The sequence below is a fragment of the Cryptomeria japonica genome, chromosome 9, assembly GCF_030272615.1.
Source record: "Cryptomeria japonica chromosome 9, Sugi_1.0, whole genome shotgun sequence".
Classification (NCBI taxonomy): domain Eukaryota; kingdom Viridiplantae; phylum Streptophyta; class Pinopsida; order Cupressales; family Cupressaceae; genus Cryptomeria; species Cryptomeria japonica.
In genome coordinates this window covers 421,581,519-421,594,842 of record NC_081413.1, presented here as the reverse complement: position 1 = coordinate 421,594,842, position 13,324 = coordinate 421,581,519, and the positions used below count along the sequence as shown (strand labels likewise).

At 33.2% G+C, this 13,324-nt stretch overlaps 1 pseudogene; it reads right to left on the bottom strand.

Annotated features, from left to right (window-relative positions):
- Positions 1 to 11,756: 11,756 nt before the first annotated feature.
- On the bottom strand, positions 11,757 to 13,113 carry LOC131073736 (membrane protein PM19L-like; annotated as a pseudogene).
- Positions 13,114 to 13,324: the final 211 nt, after the last annotated feature.

Sequence of the window (13,324 nt, the reverse complement as noted above, 5' to 3'; positions counted from 1 at the left end):
GTGGTGAGGATGGGAAAGGGTATTTAAAGAGGGCAGCGCAATGGAGAGGATGGGAAACGGTATTATTCCCTTTCCAGGCTACTAGTCTGCCTACAGGCTGGCTATGACCCACTGTGACAACGAAATAATGTATTGTTTCTGCTGCCAAAAAACGGCTAGCTTTAATATTTATGAAGCTCATTGGTAGTGGAAATACAACTATTTCTGGTTGCTCTCTTTATTGAAGGGATTTATTTTTGAATGCTTTAAAGAGGGAGAGGATCTGTCATCATCATTGACTCCAACCGTAGATTAGTTGCTGGTGGGCTCCCAAACCAAAAGAAAAACTAATGAATATTCTTTCAAGAATTTTCTTGAAAATGTAGTATCAGATTGGCAGGGATTGTATTATAGATATTAAGGGACAGTGATAAATAATTGCTTTCTTTTTAATTCATATACTTTTTAATTATTGAATGTTTGGATGAAGAAGAATGAGGTCAATTTGAGATTATTTAAAAGTAACTGTTTTAATTATAAAGGAGATAAGGAGCAAGAGAAATAAAAACACTCAATAAAAGGTCGGGTATAAAATACTCTCTAATGAATGAGTGGAATATTTCACATCCATTTTAACAATCATATGTTTGTATAGTATAGTCTGGCACTGGGCAGGATTTAGATATCTTGAAAGTTTACTTTGGTGAACTTCTTTTCATTCAAGAGAGATGTTCTAAACATGAGGCTTATGCTTGATGTGATGGCTTCAATAGGTTTAGTAAGTCCTTCCTAGGTGTTTTCTAGCTTGTTAATATGGGTTTGAATATGCTTCATCTATCACGCAGATTCCTTATTAACATGAAACAAATAATTCATAAGATTATACAAATTAGGCATCTAAAGAGCAAAGTTACAATAAAGTCTTTGAATGGTAAGTCACCAAAGACAACAAAAGGTGCATAATTTTAATTACTAAAATGATGACACTATAACATTTCACGTAAAATTATTTCATTTACATCAAAAGGAGAATGTTGAGATTGATAATAATGGAATATAAACTTGATTTTACAATTTATTCTATAATCACTCATTTGAATACATCTATTTCATTTACACAATGTTGTACCTTAATTCAGTAATTCATCTATAATCACTCATTTGAAATTGAATTTCCATTCATTTTTTTCTTTATCATTAATTTTATTGTAATCCTTTTTCGTCTCTTATTTGAATATTGTATTTGGTACCTATGATTTCATGTACTAATGTTTTTATGCCATATAAAATTTCTTTCTTAGACATTATAACTAGATATCCTCATAGAAATCTATGCACCCATATCCCTTAGGAAATTTCATTGAAGACCAACATCTCTAAGTAATGCACCCCTGTAATGAAGTAATTTTATTAGTAGAACAACGTGCTTAAGTAAATTTATCAATACACTAATTGGCAGTTGAAAAGTTTACCTAATTTTTAGTAAAAGTATTTTCTAAGTAGTAAAGCTTGGGGATTTTTTTTTCTCTAATCACATTCTCAATCATTATAGATTTTTCTAAGGCGGGTGTCTTATAATCATTATTTATTGGTGAAAATAAAAAAACATGTGCTCTTTTCCCCTTATGTTTTGGGCCTATCTTGACTTGATTGTCTTTTTTCTAATAAAAAATCTACAAGTGGCATATTCTTGTGTTGAAATTGGCTAAAGAACATAGCCTAGCCTAACCAAGTCATCACTCATATGGCCCAAGAATCAATTTTGATCCCTAGAAGTCCCTTTCAAGACCCTGGTTTGGATTTTTAGGTGTAGAGTTGACTAAGGTTACTTTCATTAGTATAAATTTGAACCTCAAACTTTTAAAATTCAAAATTCAAATTAAAAATTGTTAACCCTTTTTAACTAGCCATTGTGATTTGACTTAGAACATGATCATGTGAATTTATGTGCAATGTTGTATATAAGTATATTCCTTAACTAGTTAAAATCATGAAGGAATGAATGCAAGAAAACCCTAGACAAGGTATTATCATCATAGCAACATCATAGAGCATAGTAACTGTATCAATAGCTTGTATCATCATAATAGGCATATTGTATGATTGCTTGTCTTTGATATTTATTTATCTTCATTAAATCGATCCACCCAAGGGATTGACTAAAGGCTTAGAAATCCTTATCTAGAAAGTTCCCAAATGGTTTCTCACTACCCTACTTTAGACATAGGTACAACAAGTTGAGTCTTATCTTCAACAGTTATAAGTTTTTTCTTGCTTCATTCCTATAGGCTAGATGCATTTCACATAGAAAATGTACTTCTATAAACATAAAGTTTAGTTTTAAAAATGTATATTTACACTAGAGTGAAATACAATCATTTTCTAAATTGATAAGAATTCATTAAAAAAGGTCATATTTTTTTAAACATAATTGGCAAATCGATTCTTAGCATCTTTAATAGTATATTGGGCGAATGCACTAAATTAGGGATAAAATTTGGTCAAATTATTATTTTTAACTATAATGGCAATCGTGTTACACCAAATGCACATGCATTATATAACACATGCATATTATATAGTACACACATGCTATAAGATCCTAAAGAAAAAAATGCTTTCAATGTTCTAAAAAACCCAAAACATGTTGATTGTTGTTGTTGACTATTGCATAAGATGTTTAAAAAGTGATTGTGTTTACAATATATTAATGAATCACCAAGTGCTACCATTTTTTTTGTTTCAATGCCACATCACAAGAGAGGTCAGTGGTCGATTTTTTATATTCAAATATTGTTTAAATTTTTATATATTTTGACCAATAGTGTTTCTACAATAGTAACCAATAATAGTTCCCTTGTGATTTCTTTTGACCAAATAGGAGTTCCCATAGCTAGCGTTGTTGACCTATACAAGTGTATGTGACCAACATAGTACCCCTACATGTACTAGTGACTTACAGAGGTCTTAAGGGCCAATATTGGTGCCTTGATTGATCTTAAAAGGTTGTATTTTTTGGGTTTTTGATTCTAGTTGTTTCCTTCTCTAGATTGTACAATCTTACTATCGTCTAAGAATGAACATTTCTCACTTTTCCCTTATCATTTACGAGTTTTTTGTCTCCAACTCTTTAAACATTGAATTGTTTTAAATATTTAAATCTAAAAGAATTTACATCTTTTTTGTTAAATATTGGCAGTGTCATTTCGTATTAGCTTGAATTGAATGGTGCATGAAATATTTGGGCCTAGGTTTGTGTCTAACACATTAAATTAACCAACTAACCTAGGGTTTGCCCAAACATCTTTCAATAACATACAAATAATACCTAAATTTTAATGTTAGATCTCGGATGTGTAAATTGAGATAGTTGAAATCTAAAATAATTTAATATAAACTTGGGACACTTTTGTGACTCCAAATCTGATCTTTATAAACATAGATCAATACCTAGTGTACAAAAATGACTTGTTACTAGTTGTAGGTGTGAATCTAAATATATTGACAATGAATCTTCTACAATTGTAAACAATAATTCAGCTTGATATTTGGAGTTACAAATAACATATTAGTAGAGTTGGTAAACACTTTCATGAGTTTACTCAATGTTGATTGTATCCTAATCACAAGCTATTTGATCCAATTCAATGGTAGTTGATAGAGTTTTTAGAATATAACTTGTCACATGAATGTATTAGACACCATCCTAAATGAGGATGATTTCGGAACTTAGAAAAATAATGTAAGATGGTGATACAAGTATAGTGCAACTAGGATATTTAAAACAAATAGGTGATTTTGGAAGAATGGGCAATTTAAAAGAAATGAGTAGTTCAAGAGAAATTTGTGATTTCAGAGGACAAAAGAGTAATTCAAGAGAAATGAGTGGTTAATTCTAGAGTAGCCAAAAATGATAAAAAAAAATGTTAGGATCTAGAGGATAGTGCTTAATACAAATAGATTATGGGTGATATCCTTTTATACTTGACTTAACACACAAATTTATCTGAATTTTTTTGGCATAAGGGTTGGGACATAATGGCTAGTTGGAAAGGTGTTAGTGATTGCCAATAAACTAGTATACCTATATTCTTAAAAATCTATGTAAAATAAGCCAAGAGATATCAATTTTGTTATTACTAGACACCATCCATCTTTTAATTTTCATAGCAGTTAACAAACTATACACATGTATGATTTCTTTTGGTTTTGATTGTATATATTTTTCAATCGACATTTTGGATTACACTAAATGATTCATCATTAGGAAGAGGATAGTGATGGATTGAATTGCTAAATGGACCTTTGAAATTAAGGTAGGAGAAGGGGTGAGATGAAAATAAAAAACACAACATATTCTTCATAAACTCTTGAAAATTCATGCTACTAAACCATAAACATATCAATCACAAAACACATAATAGTAAAACTATCTTTTACTAAATAATTGTCTATACTACTATTTCTATCTTTATACTAGCCATGCCTTATAGACGAAAAAAAAAAAAAAACTACATAAGAACAACCATTCTTTTTAATTAATAGCTTTCATTCTTGTATCCCCTTTGCTGAATTGTAAACATAAAAAATAACCTTTTAAGAGCAGTAAAGACAACCAAATTAACTTAGACAACAAAAAAAGGTAGTAGTAGCATCATCTCTCTTCGCAGTCTTTATACCAGCCATGCTCTCTCATAAAAAAAAGTAAGCTATATTGCAATTTTAATTTTAGCCTTTATCACTTGACGATGTTGTTCAAATGATCACATGAAAGTAGAACAATTAACTTGTAGCCTTGAAGTTAATTTATTGTGCTCATCAAATTTAATGTTTGTGGTAGCATTTTGAATGAGGTAATCAATGTAAGATGCATACTCATTCTAGGGAATTTGGTGTACATTTCAAAGAGATCAAAGTGTATATTGTTAGGATTCCCAAAGATACTAAGAGGGGGGGGGTGAATCAATATCTAACCAGTTAATGGATTTTCTGAACTTATTAAATGAATTGCATTCCAAAATAGTGTATCAATAAACCAAAATTAATGCAGTAAATAAGAACAATAAACACAACATAGAAAGCACACCATAACACAATATTTTTTAAAGAGGAAACCCAGTGTGGGAAAAAACTCGGTGGGATTTGTGACCCACAATATTCACTTACTGGCCGATAAGTGAATATTACTGATACAATAGGGGCCTGCAAATGCAGAAGGCCAACTGCCTAAAGCTCACTACTTAAATACAAAAGGAAGTCTCACTAACTTACAAAAATGGATTATGTAAATCCAATATCATGTACTGCTTCGGTTCAGCATCTGCTATGCCAGGTTCAGTACTGGTTTAAGCTCTTGCAATAATCATAAACCTTATTCCACAATCTGCCTCAATATTCGCACATAATATCCATCTATGCATATTACCTATTTCAAATGTTCTACAAGATCTCATACTTATATATGAGCCTTATTACAATATGCCATGTCAGCTTACAAAAAGATATTACAATAAAATGCATTACATAATAAACAAAATCATGTCGGCCAGGGTGTCGGTAAGCATCTTTTCGTTGTCGGTGTAGAGTCTGCCAGTGCCATAGGATTGTAAGGTTGTCATCAATGAAAATACCTTCAATCACCTACAATTTCTCATTGGAGTGTGCATTTTCCAACAATCTCCCCCTTTGGCATTGATGGCAACACTCATGAGAAAAAGCCAAAAAGTATATACAAAAAGTGTTGTCCAAAATTGTCTTGCTAAAACTGTCAAACCTGTATTACCAAAATTGTCTGCTCCAAAAATATGTGCTCCCCTTGAGCATATGATCTCTTCTATCATACATTTTTCTCATCCATATTCCTTTTTCTCATCCTATACTACTCCCCCTTTGGCATCAATGACAAAGGATGTCATTCAATTTCAATTGAGTGTAGTTCCCGAATGGATCCCTGTAACCGGTGGGTTACAATCTGATAAAGATCCACTAAAGAAACATTCAGACTATTATAGAATATTTCACTGTCCTTTAGTGTTGCTTCAGTACTCTGGATTGTATCGGTGAGTAAGTGCATTTTCTCTTCCAGTGTCTTAAGTCCTAGAACAAGAGCCTTAGAAATATCTTTTCTCAAAGAGATGAGGATATCTAGTTTATGACCTAGTTTGGACTTCAGTTCCTTTGCCTTAAATTTTAACCTTTCCTTATCTTTTTCAAGTTTTTCTATTTTCTCTTCAAATCCTACAATTTCTTATTCTACTACCGATATTGAATTTGATGAACCTATTAAATTGTCAGCAATATCGTTGATTTTCTTATGTGCTTTGTTGATCTCATTATCTATATCTTATGTCAAAATGTTTGTTTTACATGTATCTCTATATAATTTTTTGAAATCCAAAATTGTCTTGCCTAGTATCGGTAATAATGTATCCATATGTTCATTATTCTTCTTGAGTATCTCCTCAAAGAATTTTTCCTTCTCTTTATTCATTTTCTCTCTGAAGGTCTCCTCATTTATTTGATCAATTGTTAGGAGGTTGTCGGTTATGCACTTAGACAATGTGTCTAATTGGCTTAAAGAATCTTTATTCTCTATTTTACACGTGGGTGCTATCAATTTCAAAATTGGTAAGGTATCATCAATAGCCTTATATGCTAGTGCATTACAATTTGTTATTTTCTTGATTGAATCTAATAATACCTCTGTCACATTAGTTGGTTTAAATTCAGTCATGGAGGTTCCGGATGACTGTCCAACTACCTTCACAATTTGTAATCCACCAGTGGTAGTAATAGCTTTGCTTTCCTCTTTTTCTAGAGGGTCAGTTTGTGTCTGCATTTCAACTACCAAAGGTTTAGGTTTTTCAATTGTAGTCGGTGGCACTGTCTCTGTATGTACCTATGAATGAACCTGTTGCTCTACTTATTTCTCCATATGAGTCTCTACCTATTTCTCTGTGCTCTCTACTGATGGTTTCTCTGATGGTACCTCTGATGATTTTACAGTGGTATCCACTGCCGGTTTTTCTGTTTGCACCTCAATATTGTCCACTGCCAGTGACTCAGTAGGCTTTTCTGTAGCCGATATCCCATCTGTTGGTTTTTCAATGTTATCAGTCACCATTCCAGTAACCAAGGGATCAATTGATTTTTCAGTTTGTTGTGCAGTCCCAATTTCAACGTTTCCAACTGTATCCTCAATATTTGTCTCAACTGTAATGTCTTATACCGGTGGCTCAATTGCCACATCTCTCTTCTCACTTGTCTCCTTATCAACCACAATGTTGACTTCCTGTGTGTCAATATTCATTGTGTACAACACCTCCGAGTCAAGATTTGTGTCCTCATGTGGTGTTTCCATACTCTATGTTACCAGTTGTGTGTCAACAGTTTGTGTCGGTGGAGTATCAGAAGGAGGTGGGGGCAAGTTATCTGTTATCTTTAAGCTAGGAGGACCACCGACTTTGCCTTTCCCCTTATCCTTATCCTTTTGATAGACTCTGAGAGTCTTTGGTCATTTGAGCTCTTCTTGTTTTTCCTTTTCAACAAAGAATATATCCCACTTGTCTACAGTTTCTTCTGATATCTCATTAACTCTGCCTGCCATTAGTGCTACATGTCGGTGACTCGTTGAAAATACTATCCGGTTAGCCTCACTTATTAATTCATCTATCTCTTGTGTTGAGTTTACTGGGTGAACTGCAAGTAGTTTTTCTATCTTGATCTTTTTATCCAATTCATCAATTGCTACCTTCTTGCTTCTAACTTTCTATACAAGTCATTGGGTATATCATCTACGATTTCCATCAAAAATTTCTTATAGATATCAAGGTGTAAGATAACACTATTTTCTATACTTTCTTTTTCATCATCTGAAAGTGTGTTATACAACTTGCTAATATTTGACAATTTGCCATCTTCAGTTATCTCATTCAAAAGTTTGTCCAAAGGAGGAACAACTTGTCTTTCTTTCCTTTTCTTTGGTGTCAACTTCTTTGCCAAAGGCCTAACTGCCTATTGTTTCTGTCTTGTTCTCTTTGGTGCAGGAGAGGGTACTAGTGAAGGTTTCCTTTTCCTTACTACCCTTTTGAACTCTATTGGTATTTCAGTGTCAGAGGAGGTAGCAACCGGTGAAAGATGTGCTTCCGGTTGTAGTCCTTCCAAGTCACTCTCCTTAATACTAGTTTTATTCAAAACATCTTCCTTGATTGCTTTTGCCTGCCTTGTTCCTTTTCTAACTATCTATTCAATTTTCTTTATTCTTTTCTGAGATTGAATACTACTTTCAATTGTTTCTGCATTTCCAAATACTTTTTCTATTGGTTCTTTAGGAGCTTCTAGGAGGGCTTTTGCATAAGTTTCAATTATGTTCTCATCTGCCTCATATCCCATTTCTGTAACCCAGATAGTCCTTGGGACTACTGCCTCCATCCAAATCTCATCCTTCTTTATTACAAAGCATATCTCCTTTTTATATTTGTCAACAATAGCTTGAGATAGCCTTATCCTTGTTTTCATTCTAGCCTTTAATGCCTGAAAATGTTCATTTATGTTCTTTTCCCTGTCATCTCCCATGTTTTTTAGAATGTCCAGTAGTTGTTTTCCTACCGGTATGTCAAAACCAAAATCCTTTCTACCAATATCAAGTACTTCCTTGGTAATATACAACATTAAACACAAGTAAGTTGCCAAATCTGAAAGTCTCTTTCTTGTCCCCTTTGATTTTCTTTAGATTGTCTATTAGTTCATCCTTCAACCTTTCACATATGTCAATCTTTGCATTGTTGTTTATCAAGTCATAAGTACTTTTGATACATAAGCTAGAAACAAAGTTTAATCTGTTGGCATGAGTAGCCTTGTATCCAAGAATCATTCTAATGAACCTTACATTTATGTCCTTTACATCTTTTACTCTTAGGGATTTTTTGTCAAAGGTTGCACCGGTTAGGGTCATTACAGTGTCATTTGAAACCTTTTTAGTCTTGTCAGGCCTGCTACTGGTGGAAGGTAAGCCTATCACTGCCCTAACTGCCTCTTTGGTTATCTTATGAATTGAATCCAACCAAAAGAACTCCCCATGAACTTTGCTTAACACAATCCTTATAATATCCTTGGGAAAATCAGGAATACTAAGAATTTCCACAAAACCTAGGGTTTCAACTATCTTATGTTTCAGTTTAACATTTCCATTTATATCACATATAACAGTCCTGTACATGTTCTTAATTTCATCATCTCTTAGTTCTTCTATATGACAATGTATGTAGATTCTAGGATCCTCAGCATATACAACTCCTTTAGGTATTTTTGAGAATGCTCCTAGGGCATCATCTTTCTTTGCAATTTCGGGAATAATCTTAAATACGGGTCTAGGGCACTTAACAACTTCAATTACAATAGGGCTTGCAATGAATTCAAGTGCAGAGGAGGAAGCCATTGTTATAAAGACCTTAATCTGCCTTTAGGTAAGAGTGCTTGAATGATTTGCTTCACTTTTGGCTATGGATGCCTTCACTCGGGATTTTCGCGCTCTTAGGAAATTTGAATGCTTGGTGAATGAAAAAGAGCCAAAAATACTTGCTTTATAATGTCATTTCCTTCAACTACCACATTTAATGTCTGCCAGTTAAGTGAAACTTAACACATCTGCCGGTAAAGAAGTAATTCAACTTCTCACCATCGACTGAGAGTAAATTAGCATGTTTTTCAATTTGTTGCCATACCCCCAAAGGATTTCTCTTCAGTTAGATGAAGAACCTCCTGCCAGTGGAGTGATACTTTATTCTACCGGTGAAGGAATAGCTTCACTAACACTCTGATCTGACTTTCTAATCCATTGTTTTGAGAATTCTTTCTTTACCTCTTCAACCTTTTCTTTACCTTTCAAGTTGGGTCCTTTGTTATTTGCCAGTGATGCCTTACTTCTACAAAATTTTGCAATATGTCCAATTTTGTTACAAGCATAACAAGTCACAATGTTTTTTCTGAATAGCTTTTCCATATCCTATGCTGATATGTGTTTTGCATTGATTAGATAGGTGTCCAAATCTTCCACAAGAATAACATCTTACATTCATTCTGCAATTTTCTGAGTTATGACTAATTTTATTGCATTTAGAACATTGACCGGTGGGTGCATTTGTGTTCTGATAATTTCTAGATCTACACTGATTTTTTCTATGACCATATTTGTTATAGTTAGAGCATTTCCCATTGAATTTGTAGGCATTAGGTTGTCTTACCGGTTTATTATGATCATGATTGTTTGCAGAGCTTTCACCAACTTCAAAGCCAAGGCCATTTGTATCTCCATTAGGTTTCTGATTTTTCAACATGTCATCAAGTTCTTCTGAACTTTTCTTGAATTTATCCTTGTGTTGATTTGCAGTAGCCAACTCATTTTCTAAGAAATCTTTTTGTCTCGTGAGTTCAGTTTTATCATGCTCCAAGTGAATTATATCTGTCTTCAACATATCATTTTCATGACTGAGTCTTGTGTTTTCATTTGCAACGTCATTTAGTCTTCTGACCAAGTTATCTTCATTCTTCTTTCTATCTTCAATGTCTTTACAAAACCTCATAGTCATATCTTGCATCTCATTCTTCATTGTACAGTTTTCTTGTCTCAGTTTGTTCACAAGGTCATTAAGAGTTTCTTTTTTATCATCATCACTCTACATCTTCTCAGAAAGTTCTCTTCTTTGAAAGATATAATTTTGTGGAATTATGTACCTATGAATGAATATGTTGCTCTACATCTAATTTGAAAGATATAATTTTGTGGACACGTCTATGCCAAATATAATAATTAGAAAAAAGAAATCTATTAGTCACTACATTAAACAACAATAAGAGAGACATAAATAGAAGAATACTAATACTAATGCTAAATATACACCACATTAACAAATTTTCAATCACATTATGCATGACGTAATTTAACAACGCATTATGCATGGTTTAATTTAGACTTGTAGGGAATCTTAATTTTTAAAATAGATAATCACCCCAGACTTTATACATGTGGTGATCCAAATGGTATGCCCGACACCAACAAATAGACAGGAACCACTCCTCTTATCACAAGCATCAATTTTACCAACATAAAAAGACTTCTTCCAAGTGAAGCCACTACATAGATTCCTCTTTGTACAAGAACTTCCAACATCCACATAAAACAACAACATAAATGGTATGGACAATAAAGATCTAATGATGTCAAATTGTTTTTTCATTTTGAACATCCTTTGGTATGAAGTCATATGATTTTGAAGATTACCGAAGGAGTAGAATTATAATTCTATTTTTTATGATCAAATTATAAAATTAAATGAAAAAAAATCCAAATCAATCAAAATCATGTGTTAGGACAAGTTTTTAAGACACCCACACAAAAGAACATAAGCCAAATGATAAAATGTAAGACAGATTCTTAATTACATACAATCATTTGATGACAGAATATATATAAAACAAATAATAAAACATAAAACATGCACATTTAACAATTACAATATTAGATTTCTAATAACATATAATGATGACACACATATGACATTAAATCCAAATTTTTAAATTAAAAATATAATATAAATTTTTAATTGTTAATATAATATAAAAAACTTTGTATAATGTTATGAGTATTTATGAACAATCCTCTAATACCAATTTCATATATATTATATATTGTAAGCATCTAATTCTTTTTCTCAAAGGAAACCGATCCAATGTGCAGCTAACTCATGTGGAAGCTGTAAACTCTACTTTCCATATACACCTTAAACAAAAGTTTGCAACTAATAGAGCACAATTTGAATAAAAAAATCTTTGATCAGAACAGTAATAGTAAAAGGCATACAGCCTCTCCCTTGTACACAATCTTACAATCGAAGGCACTGAAAGCTTTTCAAAACAAAGCCCAAGCCAGACCAAACATTCATTCCACTTTGAACATCATTTTCTAAGTGTTTTCCTTTACAGGCTCACCACTAGTGGTGGCAACATGTTTCTCTCCACCAAAAAAGTAATTTCCAGCAAAGAAGCCAATATGGATGACCATCATGTAAAACAATTTTGTTGCAGACAAAATGATGATGAAGCCTTCCAAAGCGATCTGCACAGACAATATAGCACCAGAATTTTCCTGCCTTTTAATACTTATAGAGGGAAGGGCTTATCAATCAAGTAGACTTACAACGTATATAAAGTAAATGTTGTGGGAGAGTTATAAAAAATTCCTAACTAAAGCAAAACCACACACCAGCTTTGGGCTTCTACCATGATGTAAATGGATCTCCTTGCATGCCAACCTGCAGGTTTTGTAGCATGCTTATCAGCATGATTCTTTTTTCCCTTTTGCTTACAAGTATTGTTGAAAGATCTATTTAAACAGATGAGGACAAATAATTTTGAAACAGATCTTATTAAAGATGATTTTGATTTTGTTATTTTTTGAAACAGTGTGATTTTAATTAAAAAAACTTTTAACTTCAATAGTTAATTACTCGTTCCCTATTTAAATCAAATATGTTCTATAATTACCCCATGGCAAGAAGAGTAAGAGCCCAAGCTGGCGATGGCGGATGAAACAGTTGAAGCCAAGCTCTCTGCTGTCCACACTCGAAGATGGTGTAGCCCTGAAAGGCATGAACCTGCTCCTGCAACTCCTGCTATCAAGGAAAATATGACCATAAAACCAGTGGCTTCATTCCCTATGGGGAAAGACAATGGGCAAGATGAGAAGCCCACTGGTACATCACTTTTGGGTCCTGCAGAAGCCATATACAATCAATCAGAATTGAGACTACATACTACTAACTATCACCAAAAACCAATAAGAAAGATCTCTGTTTACCAGTGACGTAATGATGGTCGATGGCCTTATTGAGTGCCCACCCAGCAATGGCAGCAACAGTCACATACATACAGAAATTCAGTAGCAACAGAAATCCAGCCAAAGACTTCACAATTCCCAAACCCATTTTGATAAACCTTCAAAATAAACAGAAAGGGCTGTTTCAGAGAGAGAGAGCTACAAATGATTTTAACTCTTCAAAATGTAAAATTAACAAACAATTCCTTTCAATGCAGTGGTGAGGATGGGAAAGGGTATTTAAAGAGGGCAGTGCAATGGAGAGGATGGGAAACGGTATTATTCCCTTTCCAAGCTACTAGTCTGCCTACAGACTGGCTATGACCCACTGTGACAGGTAAATAATCTGCTGCCAAAAAACGGCTAGCTCTTATATTTATTGAAAGCTCATTGGTAGTGGAAATACAACTATTTCTGGTCACTCTCTTTTTGAAGGCGTCTGTTTTTTTGAATGCTTTAAAGAGGGAGAACATC